The 16,661-nt window shown below is 34.5% G+C and overlaps 1 pseudogene; it reads right to left on the reverse strand.

The window, feature by feature from the left end:
• LOC149175915 (copalyl diphosphate synthase 2-like) overlaps nt 1–16,437 on the reverse strand; it is a 30,151-nt pseudogene extending 13,714 nt beyond the window's left edge.
• Nucleotides 16,438–16,661: the final 224 nt, after the last annotated feature.

A 16,661-nucleotide genomic window follows, 5' to 3' on the forward strand; every position in this document is an offset into this window, starting at 1 on the left:
AGAGTGAAAATTAAATGGATAGATGTAGCTGGAAATGTTTCACATCAGGATTTGACACGACCTTTAAATGTAAGAATGAAAATTATGCATATGACATCTTGATGACACACATGATTAGAAACACAATTTTGAAGAAATTGAGGGATATGTTTAAATGCAAATATTTCACCCTTGTCATCAAACTTATTTTTTGGCAAGAGATTAACTATCTTGATGGGGATTGTGATATCTACTCTTTCATAAAAACAACCCCAAGAGGATATTTGGGAAGGAGCCATTTTAAAATAAACATTTAAGATGTGTTCTCCACAGGGTCAACTTGTCATCTGGCCCTCCTTCTAGTGCCAAAACTAATGACAGGGTGAAATACAAACACCAACAGTAAGGATATCTCCCTAATGTGAAGTCCAAGTTAGACTTCACATTGTTTGGAATAGGAATCCCATCTGTTATTTGGGATCTGTTATCGCTCAAACTAGCAGGGGTCCTAGGAGGGGATCCTAAAATGGCCACTACTAGGTAGAGGGAAATAATGGAGCGATAGTCCACTATCACCTCAGCTAAGGCTCCCTGCCCTTTACATACTTTCACCAATGGGAGGAGACCCAGTAATAAAGAGAATCATTGTATGGATGAATCAATTAAGATATGAGGAGTGATTCCTAAGGCCTATTCATGAGAGAGACTCGATTTTATGGTTTGCTTGCTTGAGAAGCAAGGTGTTAGGATCTCTAAGAAGGGCCAAGGGAGTTTCAAGGTCTGGGGTTTGAAAATGAGACTTATCAAGGAGGAACCTAGTTTTAGAAACCCTTGTGAAACTTGTTTTCCAAATGGTCTTTATAAAATTATCTTCCAAAAGTTGTGGGACCACATGGGACCAAGTGTACCCAAAATTAAGTCAAGTGGGTGGAGTTGATCAATTAGTGGTGTGCTTCACCTAATTGAGTGGGAGAAGGAGATCAAAGGAGAATTTTTCAAATATTTTGATGCAATGATCCCTATGAGGTCACTAGCCAAGGGAAACTAAGGGCAAGAAATGATCTTAGAGCTAGGGCTTGGAATATCTAGAGATCCCATCGTTAGAATTGCTTCAAATTTGGAGGGCTCCTAGGAGACACAACAATGCAGTAGAGGGAAAGAGACAATTTTTTTTTGATGGTTGAATTGTGAGAAAAAATATGCCTTAGGTCACCTATGGAAGCTAGGCCTAGAAAGAAAGAGAGAAAGGTGAGAAAAATATGCATTTAGGTCATCACCTATGGAGGATTGGTGCCTAATCCTTTGGGAGGAATGGATTCAAGGATATTCCAATGCGTGGGAGGGGTTCACTTAGTCAAGGAGACCTCTTGTTACACTAAATTTTGTCACCATGACTGTCAATTCATATCTCTCACCATCCGATGAGTGTCTCAAGTGAATCCCTTATGAATCTTTAAGTAAAACAATACCAGGGTAAAAAGGAATTTTGGGTTGCACTATTTAAAAACCATTTTTGAGCATCTGTGCAATTTGCCTAGCCATTACATATGCATGTGCAGCTTCTACCATTGTGGCCTGTGCAATTATGCGCACTGTCTTCCACTATAAACTTTGCAATCATATTCATGCAAATAAAAATAAAAAATCAAGTTCTAGAAGCTTGGATGGAGGAAAATTATCCAAATTAGAAACCTCTAACTACTACATACCTATGCCTTAGCCCTTGGTTCATGGAACTAATCTCTTCCTCTTAAGCATCATATCCCTTGAGAAGAGGAACTAGAAATCTCATCCTCTTGCCTATAAATTAAGCATAAGACTAGAGGAAGGGGGGAGACTTGGATTTGTAAACTTATGCTACTGATTTTGGGTCTGAATAGCTTGTCATCAAGGGAAGGAATGAAGACCATTGGAAGAGGCTTGTGACATCAAGGCAACTAGGTTGTAAGATTTTTCTCCTTTGAATTTAATACAAAGTAGTTTTTCTTTCCTAATTGCATCTATTTTGATGTTATTTGCGAGATTACTTGATCACTCACATGGTTTATAATTGATTATTGATTCAACTATATGTTGTATGTTAAGTTAGGGATTTCATTTACCTTTGATTTTATATGTGAGATTCTTTGATCCCTTTGAATGTTTTTGACTATGCATATCTCTTTTGGAGCATCATGGAGAAACTATTGAAATCATTAGGAAATCCTCTAAGGCATCATGGAAAACCTGGTTGTGGAAACCATTGAAAGGAATTCTACAAGCACATTGCTAATAGGTAATTGATTCTTTGAGTACTATATGTTTCATGTTTTAGTTATAGGCTAAGGAAAGGTAGCAATTCTTTTGATGTTTGTTACTAGGTATTTTTGGAAATCTAGGGAGATCCTTCTTGTCTGTAAGAAGGATTAGTCCATTATAAAAAATTGGTGACTCCACTTGGGATTTAGGTATTTTTGAAAAGTTGAAAATTTAGGGATTTTTCAGGTCTTCTTTGGTTTGATCAGTACTTAGAGGTTTTTATGATATATTTACAATTTTTAGGTGTTTTTCGCTTTCATTTTTGCAACAAAAAAAACCCCCGGCATTTTGGACAAAAGACAGCCATCATTTGATCTTCCTCTTCTTGTCTTTTCTTAGCTTTGAGAGTGTTAATTTGAGTTCCTAAGGTACTCAATAGATCTGTTTTGAATTCCTGTAACAGGTTTCCTATTTCAGCTCTTGTGACACTTGCTGAAGCAGATTTTGTGGCTTTGGATGATATGGTTCTTTTTCCAATTTTGGTTTTGCTCCTAGAATACTTTTCACATAACTCAGCAATTTCTTCAAAAGGTAAAGTGGAAATATCACCTTTTCCTATCAAATTAAGATCATCTAAGTATTCCTCTCGAATGCCCTTCAAAAATATTGTTCGAATCAGATCAAGAGGCATGGTTTTGTGTTTTGATTTTTGTAAATTGTAAACAAACCGCTCTAAGTACTCCTCTAAATTTTGATCCTCTTGTTGGTTCATCCTAAAGATATCATCTTTGGATCTTTCGATCTACAATAAGGTTGGTATTTCTTTAGGAATATTCTTCTCATGCCATCCCAATCAGTTATTGCATGCTCACCAAGCCCCATGAATCATATTAATGCTGATGCTTTTAATGTTGATGGGAAGAGTCTAAGCCTATGGGCATCATTTGTGTAACCATATGTTCGACATACAATGTCAAACTTAAACAAGAATGAATCTGGGTCTTCTGAAGCCATGCCATAAAAGTTTGGTAGCACAGATGGAGGTATGTTTTTCATTTTTATTTCGTCATCCTCTTCTGGTTCTTGAATAGGAAATTTAATGGTTGACTCATCCTCCTGACCTTGATTTGGTGGTCCTCTTTCTGATCCATGTCCTTCTTCAGCCATTTTGATAGGTTCCTCTATTGATTTAATTTCTTGTTCAGTGTCACTTGTTTCAAAGAGAAGTTCAAGGAAAGATTGTTGAGTTACTATGTTGCTTTCTCTTTTTATAGAGGATTTAGGGAAATGTTTCTTCTGTGATTCATGTGCTAATAAAATTTGCCTCTCGATGAGTGTGAGTGTTTGCCCTGATTTATGTTTATCCTCTAATTTTTGTATGGTGACTTCCTCAGTTGGTGTTGTGTGTTCAACTTTTCCTTAAGGGTCTGCTCCTGATGGTAAGTTAGTTTTTGGATGGGGGGTTTTTATGAATCTACCTTTATTATCTCTAGATCTAGGCATAAGTAAACATGACTTCTAAAATGATAATTAAAATCAAATCTCTGTTGTGTTTTTGTCTATTTTAATTTTTTTATATTTTGTTTTTTTTGAAATCCTCTAACTGCGCATCCCCGGCAACGACACCAAAATGTAGTGGCCAATCTAGGGTGCTAGATTAGACTAGATTTAATATCAACCAAGGTAGGTAAACTTAGAGGCACGTGTCTAAAGTCTATAGACCTAAAAGGATCTTATCTACCTAACTAAGTGTTCACTGTGACAGGCTATAGCACTCTTTTACAGGAGGTTGAAATATGTTTCCTCTCACACCTTAACACTCAGATCATCTAATTTATCTAACTGTTCTAAAGAAACAATGTGTTGCTAGGTTGAGTTTTCAACCCTCTTACGAGGATATTATCCACAAAAGCTCTTTCCAGCTAACACACTAAGCATTCATGAAAATCAAAAGCTTTTTTAAACACACTAAAATTTTAAATGCATGAAAACAGAGTCCACAGAGATACTTTGAAATCTAATGGTCGATCAAATCTTTTACAAGATATTGTTCAATGATCTAGCAATCGACTTCTCAAGCTATCACCATGAATATTATTTGCAAGAACTTCTAATCAAATCAATAAATTCACAGGAAAGAAAATAACAATAAACGCTATTCACAGTATTCAGATTCGAAAACGCTATGGAAATGAAAATAAAAGTATACCAATTCCACGTAGGGCCCATCCACGCTTCACTGGCACACTTAAGAAACTTCAAGCGATGAAAATATTAACGCATAAGCACTATAAGGGTAAAACGATGACTGTAATTAAGTTTTGGAAGTCGAAATCACATGCAAGAGCAATGTTCTGGAAACAATACACAGGAATAATAATCGTTCTGGACAATACAATATGCAGTCTTTTATCTGCTTGTCTCTTATCCTATGTTCACTAACTTTCCCTCTAAATCGAATGTACATACATTATGCATATGTTTCTGCTTTTACAAAAGAGTGATTTTTGTCTTTTCTAATCTTAACTGATTTCCAAGGCAAAACGAAATCAGTTTGGGAAACTCTAGCTTTTTGCTGCTTTTGTGACCAAAAAGGCTGGGTTTGACCAGCGTTGACCATGTATCCAGGAGCTTTAGATTCGTTGTTGAATAGATCTTTCACCATGTATGTACATTCCAGATCACGTTCCTATCCTTTTTTTTGACTTTCCTGCCATGCCACGTGTCACATTATAAACCATTTACAGGAAGTCATGACATCCTGTAATTTTTGTTGAAAATTCCTAATTTTTAACATAAAAATTCACAAATTAAATTTAATGTAAATTAACAACTATAATGCTTTGATTAATCAATTTCAATGGACTATGAGGGGTTTATGGGAGAAAAAGATAGACAAATGATGGATTTCTAGAAGAAAAAGATGGAAATGAAATGGTACCAACAATCAATGTCTTTGATTGTATCTTTGAGAAAAATCACTTATCTTTACAATTTAGGGTTTTGAGTTTTTGTTGGCTTGTTTATCTATCAAAAAGGAGTCTTTCAATTTTGTGTGGTTGTGTTAGTCTCTTTTCTATCAATGAATCTTATCATATATTCATTTATGTCCCTTGTAAGGAGTTATTTCATCAATTGAAAATCTGGTTTCTCTCATTGAAAGATAGTCATGATTTGAATTTGCATGTTTTTATGCTTGTTTTAAACATAAAAATGAAAAAATTGTTTGGAATTGATTTGCATTAGTATTTTCCTGTTGAAAATTAGTGAATTAGAGAATTTTTTATGTTTTCTCTTATTTATCAATTCTTTCATTGTTGGAAGTGAATGGAACTTCTCTCCTTACTTTAGTTAGGATTCATTGAAGTGAAAATATTACATTATCATATTCGATTGCATTCAATTTTGAGTCAGGTTATAACACCACCGATTTCATATCCATCAACCTACTGAGTAAATAACAATGCTAATAAAATAAATTATAATTTTTTATATTTCTAGGGCTCATGACACCTACATTAATTCAGATTGTATGGCTTTGGAATAGGAAAGTGAGTTAACCTTTCAAAGTTGCAAACAAACAATATAATCTTGTGGTAGGGAGTAAATCCATCTATTTCAGTTTGACTATGGGAAGCTCGTCTTACAAGGGAGTTAAGGACAAGATAATATCAGACCCAGTAAAGTGATTGAACCTGCTTCATTGGTTATGGTAGCGTGATTTTCATGCATTAAAAATGGTGCTCAAAGGTGCTTCAGAATCACTTGAATTGTAAACCTCATATTGGCCATGTTGAGGAACCTTCAAGGGGATTGAGCTTTGTTAATCTGCTCTTGCATGTACGTCCGATCTGTAATTGTCCCCTTAGGTTAAATTGTTGTATGTGGTAATATTAGAGACCACTATCTTAGGGCTTTTACCCAAGGTGAAGGAAGGGGGGGGGGGGAGAGTTGCTTCTATACCTGGAGCAGACGTTGACTAGACTCACTTGGACCTTTTTGGAGGGTATTCTTCATTCGAGATGGCATAAGTGAAGTTACTTGCACCAAATCATGGCCATTAAGAAGGTTATCAATGTAACTGATCCCACCTAGTCTATCTCTATCCACTTTTCACGTTGATCTCTGTGACGTTGGATTTCATCACCAACTAGTGATTTCACTGTGAAAAGGTTGTTTGCATGGTTTTACTCAGATTTATTAGTGTGTTTTATTTTCTTGTTTTACTTTATGTAGACCTTAGGTGTGGATTGTGAATTTGAATAGTTAATATTATATAAATTCTTAATAAAATTTATTGAAGTTGAATCTAATGGCAACAATTCCAGAATTTACCAATCAACCCCCTTTTAATGGGAATCCCAGTCCTTTTCCTTGCTTTGGAAATGTTGGTCCTCCTTATATGGCTATGTTGTTACTATCTGGATTGACGATAGGTTTACCAATGTGGTTGTTTTCAACTTATTTAGTCCCAAATACCCAAATTGTTCCGCCTCAACCAAGTTCTCCATCTGAACGAAACCAACCGTTTCTTGACCCTCTTCGTTCTTTGCCCAAAATTTCTTCCTCCCTTTCTTCTTCTTTGCTTGGTAAAAACCTTGATGCTAGTAACTAGGTTGCTTAGAAGAAGAAGAAAGAGTAAAAGAAGAATAAGAAGAAGCAAGATAATAAATAAGTCAACCAACCAACCATTGCTTAGAGTATGGAAAATGTTGAGGAAACGTAAAAAATATGTCACAAGCCCAAATTACCTTGCAAGATTTAAGGGTGACCAGCTTGTTATTGATTGTCCTGGTATTTTAAAGGTGTTAGAAGTGCGGTTTAAAAATTCTTATCAACTTAGTATTGATCCATTGACCAGTGATTGTCAAGTTCCTGGGAAAAAGGGTAAAGTTAGGTTTCCTTGTAGGTTATGAAATGGGATTCATCATAGCCACCTTTTCCTTCATATGGATGAAGTATCAAAAAGGTTGTAAAAACTCACTGTTTCACAGTAACAACCTCCAACTAGTTACCGTAAACTTTCTCCCAACCTACCGTCAGTTCACGAAGTGTTTGATATAATTCCAAGTACAGTCAATCCCACTCATCCATTGGAGAGTGAAACACATATCACTTAGGTTGATGAAACATTAGTTGACCAAGTGGTCGACTCGATTTCACATTCATTTGATCCCACTCTTCATTTAGAGAATGAAATTAGTACCACTTCGATTCTTCTTGTTACCTCAGATTCTTCTACACTAGGGGGCATTTCACCAGTTTCCATGGAACCCCCTCCAAGTACTGAGATTATTTCCTTTGTTTGGAGTAGACTGACAAAATCTTGTCTTCCTTATTCCACTTCTTTCCAAATCATTGTGAAGGCTTATGGTAATAATGTGCGTTGTAAAAATGTAGGTGAAGGCACTTTTGTTAGTATTTTATCCTCAACTTCTTGGCAAGCTTTGGGTCCCCCTCAGCTTGTGCCCGTTACATAGAATCTATTAACTTTTAACTGAACCATTAGTGAACCTTTAGGGATCCTTCCTAAGTTTCCTATTACCTTGGAAGGTAAAACTGTCTGTATTGATCTCATCGTAGTCCAAGGCCCCTTGGATTTTAATTTTCACCTTGGGCAAGACTATGTATGTGCCATGAAAGTTATTGTATCAACACTCTTTGGTGTGATGTCTTTCCCTCACAATGGAAACATTGTGACTATTGACCAAATTTCATTCGTTGGTATTTATTCAACTACCAACCATCTGACACCCCTGAATGTTCTTTATATGCAAGTGGTATCCACCCCACCACGGGTTAATTATGTGGTAACAATTCCCATGTTTTCAGTTATCGATGCAAGTGAGCCTCTCACTGTTTGCTCAAATTATTTTGACTCAGATCTAGTAATTGACATGGTCTACCTTTCAATAGGGACATTTGAGCTCAATTTTATTATCCACATTGATTCCCTTAACATGTGTTCCTTCTAGAGAACTATTATTCCTTCTAATGAAGGCCCTTTGGAAGCCATGATCAGGAAGTGTTCCTTGGCATGTGTTTCTTCTAAATGGAAGCCATGAACAAGTCCCCATGAGGATATTTCTTTTACTGCGTCAAGCTCGTTAAAAAGTGAAACAATTCCTATGTGGATAGTTCTTTTACTGTGTCAACCTCATTAAAAAATGAAACAGATCCCATGAGGATAATTATTTTACTGTGTCAACCTCTTTAAAAAATCAAACAGCGACCATGAGCATAGCTCTTTTTCGGTGTCAAGCTCCTTAAAAAATGAAACAAATACTCCCCTAATTAAGTCAAGTATTTCATCTAATATCGTGAATGAACCTTCAATTCATTTTCCTATTAGTAACCAATAGTCTACTTAGGCAGATCAAATGAAGATTGGGGGGGCATGTACCAATGCAAGTTCTGCTTGGGGGCATTGAAAATTATCTCAAGCATAGTTTCTCTCTATTTCAAGATTGTGTAAAAATGAAACCACTCTCAAGCATAGTTTTTCTCTGTTTCAAGCTTGTGTAAAAATGAAACCACTCTCAAGCATAGTTTTTCTCTGTTTCAAGCTTGTGTAAAAATGGAACCACTCTCGAGCATAGTTTTTCTCTATTTCAAGCTTGTATAAAAATGAAAACTATTTAGAGTCCATTTTGGTTATTATTTTCAAGACTCATTAAACTCATGAAAACCCCGAGCTTATTTTGTTATCTTTTCATGCTCATAAAATGTACATGAAATTTTGAGTTCTTTTCGTATTTTCCTTCTTGTTAATTACATTTAAAGTTGGTGATATGAGTAAACTTTCATCACTTTTTTGAGCTCTTAAATTTATGAAAAAGCGAAACCCTGGAGTTACCTTTAAGCTCTTTCTTGACTCTCGAAACATGAAAAGGTTACCGAGTATTCTTGTTTATTTCGAACTCATTAAAGTAAACGAAAAAACATCTGCTTCATATAAGTTTAACCTTTTTTTGGATCATGTGGACCATTTCCAAAAAAGGTATACTTTGACAAATCATAGTCACAATAGTTCTCTCCTACATTATTTTACCCTTTTCCGGGCTTAAGAGACTAAATTTACACATTTTGGAGTTTACTTATGTTTTCTTTTGACTCCCTAAAACTGAAAAACATCGAGCTTAGCTTTCTCTGGGCTCGTTAAAGTTCTACGTTGAAATAACTGGATGAGTTTTCTTTTTGTGTCTTTTTCAAACTCTTTAAATATGAAAATGACATCGAGTTACTCCTCCACTGGACTCGTAAAACATAAACAGTGAAATACTTTTCCATCATGATGAGATCGAACCACTCATTCCTAGGATTCATTAAAAATACTTGGAAGGATTCATTTGAAGGTACTTGCTAGTAATTGTGGCAGAAAATTAGGAAGAAACATTTGATTTTGTATTGTTAGAAGGTAGTATGTCGCTCTTGAACATGAAACTCCATCACCTTTGTGTCTGAGCTAGGAAATTTATTTGTATCTCAATTGACCACACCTTATTGAAAGTCTTAAGATTGGTTTTGGGCCTTATGTTTGAGTCAAATGCTGCCAAGTCAAAATTTTGTGCCATCAATATGTTCAAGAGAAGTTCAACCTCAATTAAAATTACCTTGCAATTCATAGCCTTCAATCACATCGGCCATTCCTGATTCATTATTGAACCACTCCAAATTTGTTCTTCAAAACTTGACATGAGTTTCGTGCCTTGGGCCCTCCTGTGATGGATCACTTCATATCGACTTCAACTCATTATCTAGGAAGTTGATATAGAAACCTTCTTCAATACCTTGAAGCCTAGATGCCTTAATGGTAGTTTTCTCACCTTGGACGATAGGTCTCATCATTGAACTTCGATCGAATGATTATATTAGTGTTCAACTTCAAAATATCTTTTCACACTTCATAAATTGTACTGGAGGTATCTTGAGAACCATTTTTATTGTTGGTGGTTTCTCTCATACTTGTTAACGGTTCACATCATTGACTGGTAATCAGGTGGTTTCTAGCATGTTTGACTTTAATACATTTACTTGCATGGTTAGATTCATACATCAAGAGGTGGAGATAAAGACCATGGATCTAGTTTCATCAATCCAAACTGCATGGAGTTATTAAATATTCATGATTGTAAACATAGATCCATTGATGTTTGCATCCATACTATGTCTTCTATTGACATGGATCTTCAGATGTATTTCCATACTAATTCTTTGAGATACTTGTACTCTGAGTATGGGAATGTCTACCTTAGTGATGTTTATATCAAATAATGATATGGTAATCCTTGATTGTTTGTTTGAGGTCTTCAACCAATTGGTCTCTGATTTGAACCTTTGACATGATAAATAACTTTTAGTCATCAAACATCTTTTATGGCTTTGCACTTTAGGGGAAAATATGTTACACTAAATTTTTTCACCCTGACTGTCAATTACCTATTTATTTTTAAAAAATCTTAAGGAGGATAACATATGCTTATCCTTTAAGTTCATCCTTCGAATGAATCCTTCTAAGTATTTTTAATGAACCCTAGGAAGGATTGGTTCGATCTCATCATGATGGACGATTTTTTCCATGTTTATGTTTCACAAGTCCAATGGAGGAGTAACTCGATGTTGTTTTCATATTTAAAGAGTTCGAAAAAAAATAAAAATTGATCTAGTTCTTTAAACGTAGAAGTTTAACGAGCTGGAGAAAGCTAAGCTCCTTTTTCGTAAGTATACTAAAAAATTTCCTTTTTCGTAAATTTAGTCTCTCAAGCTCAGAAAAGGGTAAAATAATGTAGGAGAGAACTGTTTTGACTATCATTGGTCAAAGTATACCTTTTTTGTAAATAGTACACATGATCCGAAAAGGGGTAAACTTATATGAAGCAGATGTTTTTTTCGTTTACTTTAACGAGTTCAAAATAAACAAGCATACTCATAAATATTTTCATGTTTCAAGAGTCAAAGAAGATCTTAAAGGTAACTCGAGGGTTTCTCTTTTTCATAAATTTAAAATCCCAAAAAAAAGATAAAATTTTACTCAGATCACTGACTTTCAATTTAATTAACAATCAGGAAAAGACAAAAATAGATCGACATTTTCATCTACGTTTTACAAACATGAAAAGATAGCAAAAGAAGATTGGGATTTTCATGAGTTTAACAATTCTTGAAAATAATAACCAAAATGAAGTCTAAATAGTTTTCATTTTTATACAAGCTTGAAACAACAAAAAACTATGCTTTAGAAAATTTTTCTCCCATATACACTACCCATAGGTGGTGGGTACTAGGCTCGGCTGCCACCATGTTTGTGTCTTTTCTTTTGGGTCTTGAATGAAGCTATGTAATGTGAGGTGAATGTGAAATACCTAAAGAATGAGGATGAATCAGGCCACAAATAATAAGTTTATAATACAAAGTACAAAATCATAGCAACACAACAATAATATCAAGTACATCTCAAGAGAAATCGATAAGCTAAAACCATCTAAGACATATAAGAGTAAAAGAGCACTAGAAACTAATTGCAAAGTAATTCACAACTACTAACTAGTGTAATGCGTGGAATGAAAGAGAAAAGATTCATAAGAAAGTATACAAGTTATAAGCCACAAATTAGTTCATAAACATACAAATCATGTGAAAGAAAACACACAAACACACAATAGAAGTATTAGATAGCCATTACAACCACCATGAGGTGCACGAGAATCTATGCCAAGAGTGAAGAGATTCTCATTGATAATGCTATAATTTCAAGTAGATGTACTACAAGTCCATCAAAATCAAATAGTGTAAGGTGGGCTACTCATATCATCTCTAAAATAAATCCCTAACCTCACCACAACTTAGTCTAAAATTGCCAAGAGTAAGAGTGCTTAGAGCTACCTAAGTGCTAACAACAATATCTATGTTAAGAGCCTCTCAAGTGCTAAAAGCTCCTACTTTAGAGGCACGAGGACACACTTATACAAATGGGAAAGTGACTCTTCACCTTCCCGTTGAACTTTCAACCACCTCATGACCTTTCGCTCATGACTTTTACAATTCATATTGACTCCTACATGACTTCAATGGTAATTTTCCATTTCATAATTATAACAAAATAATATTTACCATATGAAAAAGGAAAAAACATGAGGTTTCCAAAGAGGATTTGATTGAATTTCTATGTGCTTGGAGAAACCAAGATTGTTGTTGGACATTCAAATTCATAAAAGCATGTATGGGTTGTTGAACATAATTTTCTCAATAATGTTCTGGAGCCTTTCCCGCACTTTGAAATGTGATTCAAATGATCATATATTACGGGCTTCTAATTTTCTATCTTAAGCTCCATATTTTCAACCTCTCTTCTATTTTATCAACATTTCTCTTAAAGGTGCAGAATTCTTTCATTTCCTGATCAATCTTTCCTAACATCTCTAATTCCAATTCTAAGATGCCACCATCTTTGAAAAGGACTAGCTCTTGCAGATTGTTATGACCCGATACACTTGCTCTTGACCACTGCTCTAAGACGCATAATTGCAACCTCCAATGAAATTGTGACTCACCCACTTGCTTGTAAGCCTCTTCAACAAATGACCAAATATAGACTTCCATTGAATTATTTAACTATTACATCCCTACTCTCGAATTTGTGGAATCCCAAATTGCTTGTGCACCTTTTAACATATGCAATCTATAAATGCTCTGAACTATTGACCAATAGTTGAGAATAGACATTTGCATAGATAAATTATAATTTATATGTTGGATTCATTCATGGAATCCAATCACCACCATTTAACATGATATGATCTTACAAATCAGTGGTCCAAATTGATGTTTTTTCTAAAGGTACAGGGAAGTCTCTAGCCATATTGTAGCTTTCGTAGCTAAAAGAGTTCAAAATAGAAGTCCTAGGATACACACATGTCCGTATTGTAGATATATACAAACCACACCCTATTTTATTGAATGCTTTATAGAGTTTTTCATTATCTAGAATTACTATGCATTTGGTTGTCTCAATAGAAGATCTATTATTGGAGAGAGGTAATCCCACCAAATTTATTCATCTTGGGGTGTACACCGCCTTTAACTTTTTTTAACCATGGCTTTTTCGCTCCATCAAACTGAAATATTTTCACATCACTACCAATCCAAAAACATCTATATTCCCTATTATTTCAAGAGGCATCAAATTTGGTGTCATTTCAATGAAGTGCTAACAAAATTTCCTAATTTCACCACAATCTCATCCACCTTTTGCATGAAATCCCATTGAACTCTGTGTACACCAACTAGTTTTGAAGGGTAATTTTCAATAGGATTATTCATATCCCTTAACCTTTCAACACCTGAACTACAACGACTTGCATTCATTGATGGAACTAATGGAAGATCATCCATATCCTCTATCACATCCATTGTAGAATTCTTTCCATATGTAGTCATTTTGATCTCTTTGTAATTTTTCCTTTGGAAGGTGTGATATTGTCAACATCTGATACTACTACTAATTCCATTGAGTCGGATCACATGTATTTTTTATCTAAAACTTGTATATTTTCTCTTATGGCCTGATTCGACTCAAATAAAAGTCTCGTATGGACCTTTGAGTGTCACTTCATTCATTGAGATATTTCTTCATCCTTTATACAAGACATTTCAATAATTCCAGGAGAGCTCTCAACATAGAATTGTGTGACATAGAATGTTATCAAATGACATTCTAGTGAATATTCCATCTCAATATTCTATAATTCATCCGATGATTTCTCAAGAATAAAATGAGTAACCCTCCATCAGGTATTCCCTCACAATTTAACAACTATGCAAGTGACAATATAAGAGTAATAATGGCATCAATTCCAAGTTAAATAACTTTCTTTATAGATGGAATGCATTTTGTTGTTGTTGGAATCTTAATATAAACACTACGGTGATTTAATATTTCATGCAACCATTTAGCAACTTCAATAGTCCCTTTTGTATCAAATGAAAGTTTGGGGGAAACTTGAACAAAAAAAATCTTTTCCTCCTCTAGTTGTATCATAAATGGGCTCAAATAATTCACACGCATCTTGGATATATTTTATTACAAAACCCCAGTAAGTGTCCTCTACTTCTTTTCTTTGATTGATAAGTTTCCTGAACTGGTCATCATAAGCACCTAAAGATATTATAACCTTTTGAAAAATAATTCAAAAAATGTGTTACTCATAGTATTGTAGGATTTCTTGTAATTCCACAAACTCCACTTTGAATAAGTGGCTTTAAGTCATTAGCTAGACGTATGAGATTGTCATACCAGGGACTCTGCCCTTGCTACTCATAAATCTCATGTAAAATTGATTTCTTTTCCACTTTAATATTTGGTTCTTTCCATTGCACAACTCATCCTGTTGTAACTCTCTGAAGGTAGTTATCATTTCTAAATTAGGAATGTATTGCTCCAATTTCACTTCTGGGACCAGAGAAACTAAAGACAAATTGCCACTAATTTGAAAGAGATAATTCAGATAGAAGTGTTGAACATGACAACACTTCTTTGGTGTCCTTTTTAGAATCCAAATTAAATCCCAAAAGACTGACCATTCTTGAACTCCTTTCCTTCTCATTGTCTAGTTCAAAATGGTGAGCCCCATGTTTGTGATAACAGGGCATAATAGAAATGACAACCAACAATATAGATGATTCCATCAACTGCAAATCCTTTTGTTCTATTTCTTATTAGATATTGTAGTATTTTTTTGTAAATGCCAAGAAACAAATCATTTCTAATACATGGTATCTTGCAGGAAGTCTTGGAATCCAAGTATAATCAACACCACATTGATCAATGTATATTCCATTTTGTATTCTTTCCAAACTGGCATACCATGGAATACCTAATGCTTACTCAACCTCACCATGAAGATCCTTCATAATAATATTATGATCATGAATCTACCATTTTATTTTCTTTTGATCAGATATTTCCTAGAGGAAGTTTTTATTTCTTCCAAAATTGTTTCTCTTGGAAACACAACCTGTGATGTTTTATATAAACTTGACATTCTTGTAACAATTTTTCCACTTTGTTCAATAGAATGTAGGTACATCATACCCATGAAACCATAAAAGGATGAAAGCAATGGAAGTGCTAACTATGTTTGGTGTTAGTGATTTTCCTTCTCTACTTATTTCTTTCTGCATCCAACATCTGTAGACATCATCTAAACTTTGCAATATCTCAATTTTAAAATGTCTTGCTAATCCTAATCAATGTAGTCAATCTATCATCAAGATCATATCATACAAACTTATGGGTTAAACACTTGACACTCCATTCCCCAATTTTTGTAGCATTGAACTCAAGTACTTAAGACAATTGTTTTTCCTCATAGTATTAAAGCACAAGCATTTGCAGAAGGAGAACTGAAGAGAAAACCATCCTTGTTCTGATGTTCAAGAACTTTATTCTAGTCAACTATCTTATGAATCCCCTTGACTATATAGATTAAATATGAGTCATACTAATGCATATGGTTTATGCCTTTACCATTTATGATTTCTTCTCGATGAGAAAGCATGAGTTTGATGGGTATCGAATTATAAGGAAGTTCCAAGCACAAGCCTCTTGCCTCTTCCATAATCACATGGAGGATAATTTGAAATCTAATATTCATCCTCATGAACTATCCCTTTAATATTTTCTCTTAAAAATATTAAACATGTTTCAACATTTTGATTTCCACCATTTTATTTTATAGGAGAAATAACACATGCTAAAGTGTGACATAGGCGATCCTTGATAATCAATTGACAAATTCCCCAAGATCCATCTAATAGTTGATTGTCTATTATCCAAGAAAGGCATTGTGAGAACTATGGTTGTTTAAAGTTGTCTAGAGATGGGAGCATGGCTACTCGTGTTGTACCATAAGCAAATGAAAATGTCTAAATTTTTTCTAATCTCCATGGTATGCACTGTGAGTTTATGAATGACAATAATAATACTTGGGTTTCTGAAAAAAAATTCAAACAAAGTTAGCACCTATGTAAGGTAGAAATCTACAGTTGCTTCATAAATAAAGTAAACAACTCCATTAATGTATGTAAGAATTTTGTGAGACTCATAAAATGAACCATTAACAAGAATGTCCATCTTTGTTGAGATATTCCTTGGAAAATCCATACAGTTAGAAATTTCCTCTCTATACAACGACAGGTTCCCCAAAAGAAGAATGTACCCATTTCCTAGTTGCTTATACTTCATTCCACCTTATAATTTGTGACAAGTTGTGCATATTGATCTTTTGCTAAGTTTTTTAAAGAGACCAAATGAGCCACAATCATTACCTTGGCTCCAACATTGAAAAGATACTTGAGGGTATTAATTGCATTTTTATTTAGATATTGAATACCAAATTGATCATCCTTGGGGCATAGTTTGGAGTCAAACCATGCCATAATGACCT

The sequence above is a fragment of the Pinus tabuliformis genome, chromosome 4_1 (assembly GCF_031772625.1).
Source record: "Pinus tabuliformis cultivar Carrire ecotype Pingquan chromosome 4_1, CPIR1, whole genome shotgun sequence".
Classification (NCBI taxonomy): domain Eukaryota; kingdom Viridiplantae; phylum Streptophyta; class Pinopsida; order Pinales; family Pinaceae; genus Pinus; species Pinus tabuliformis.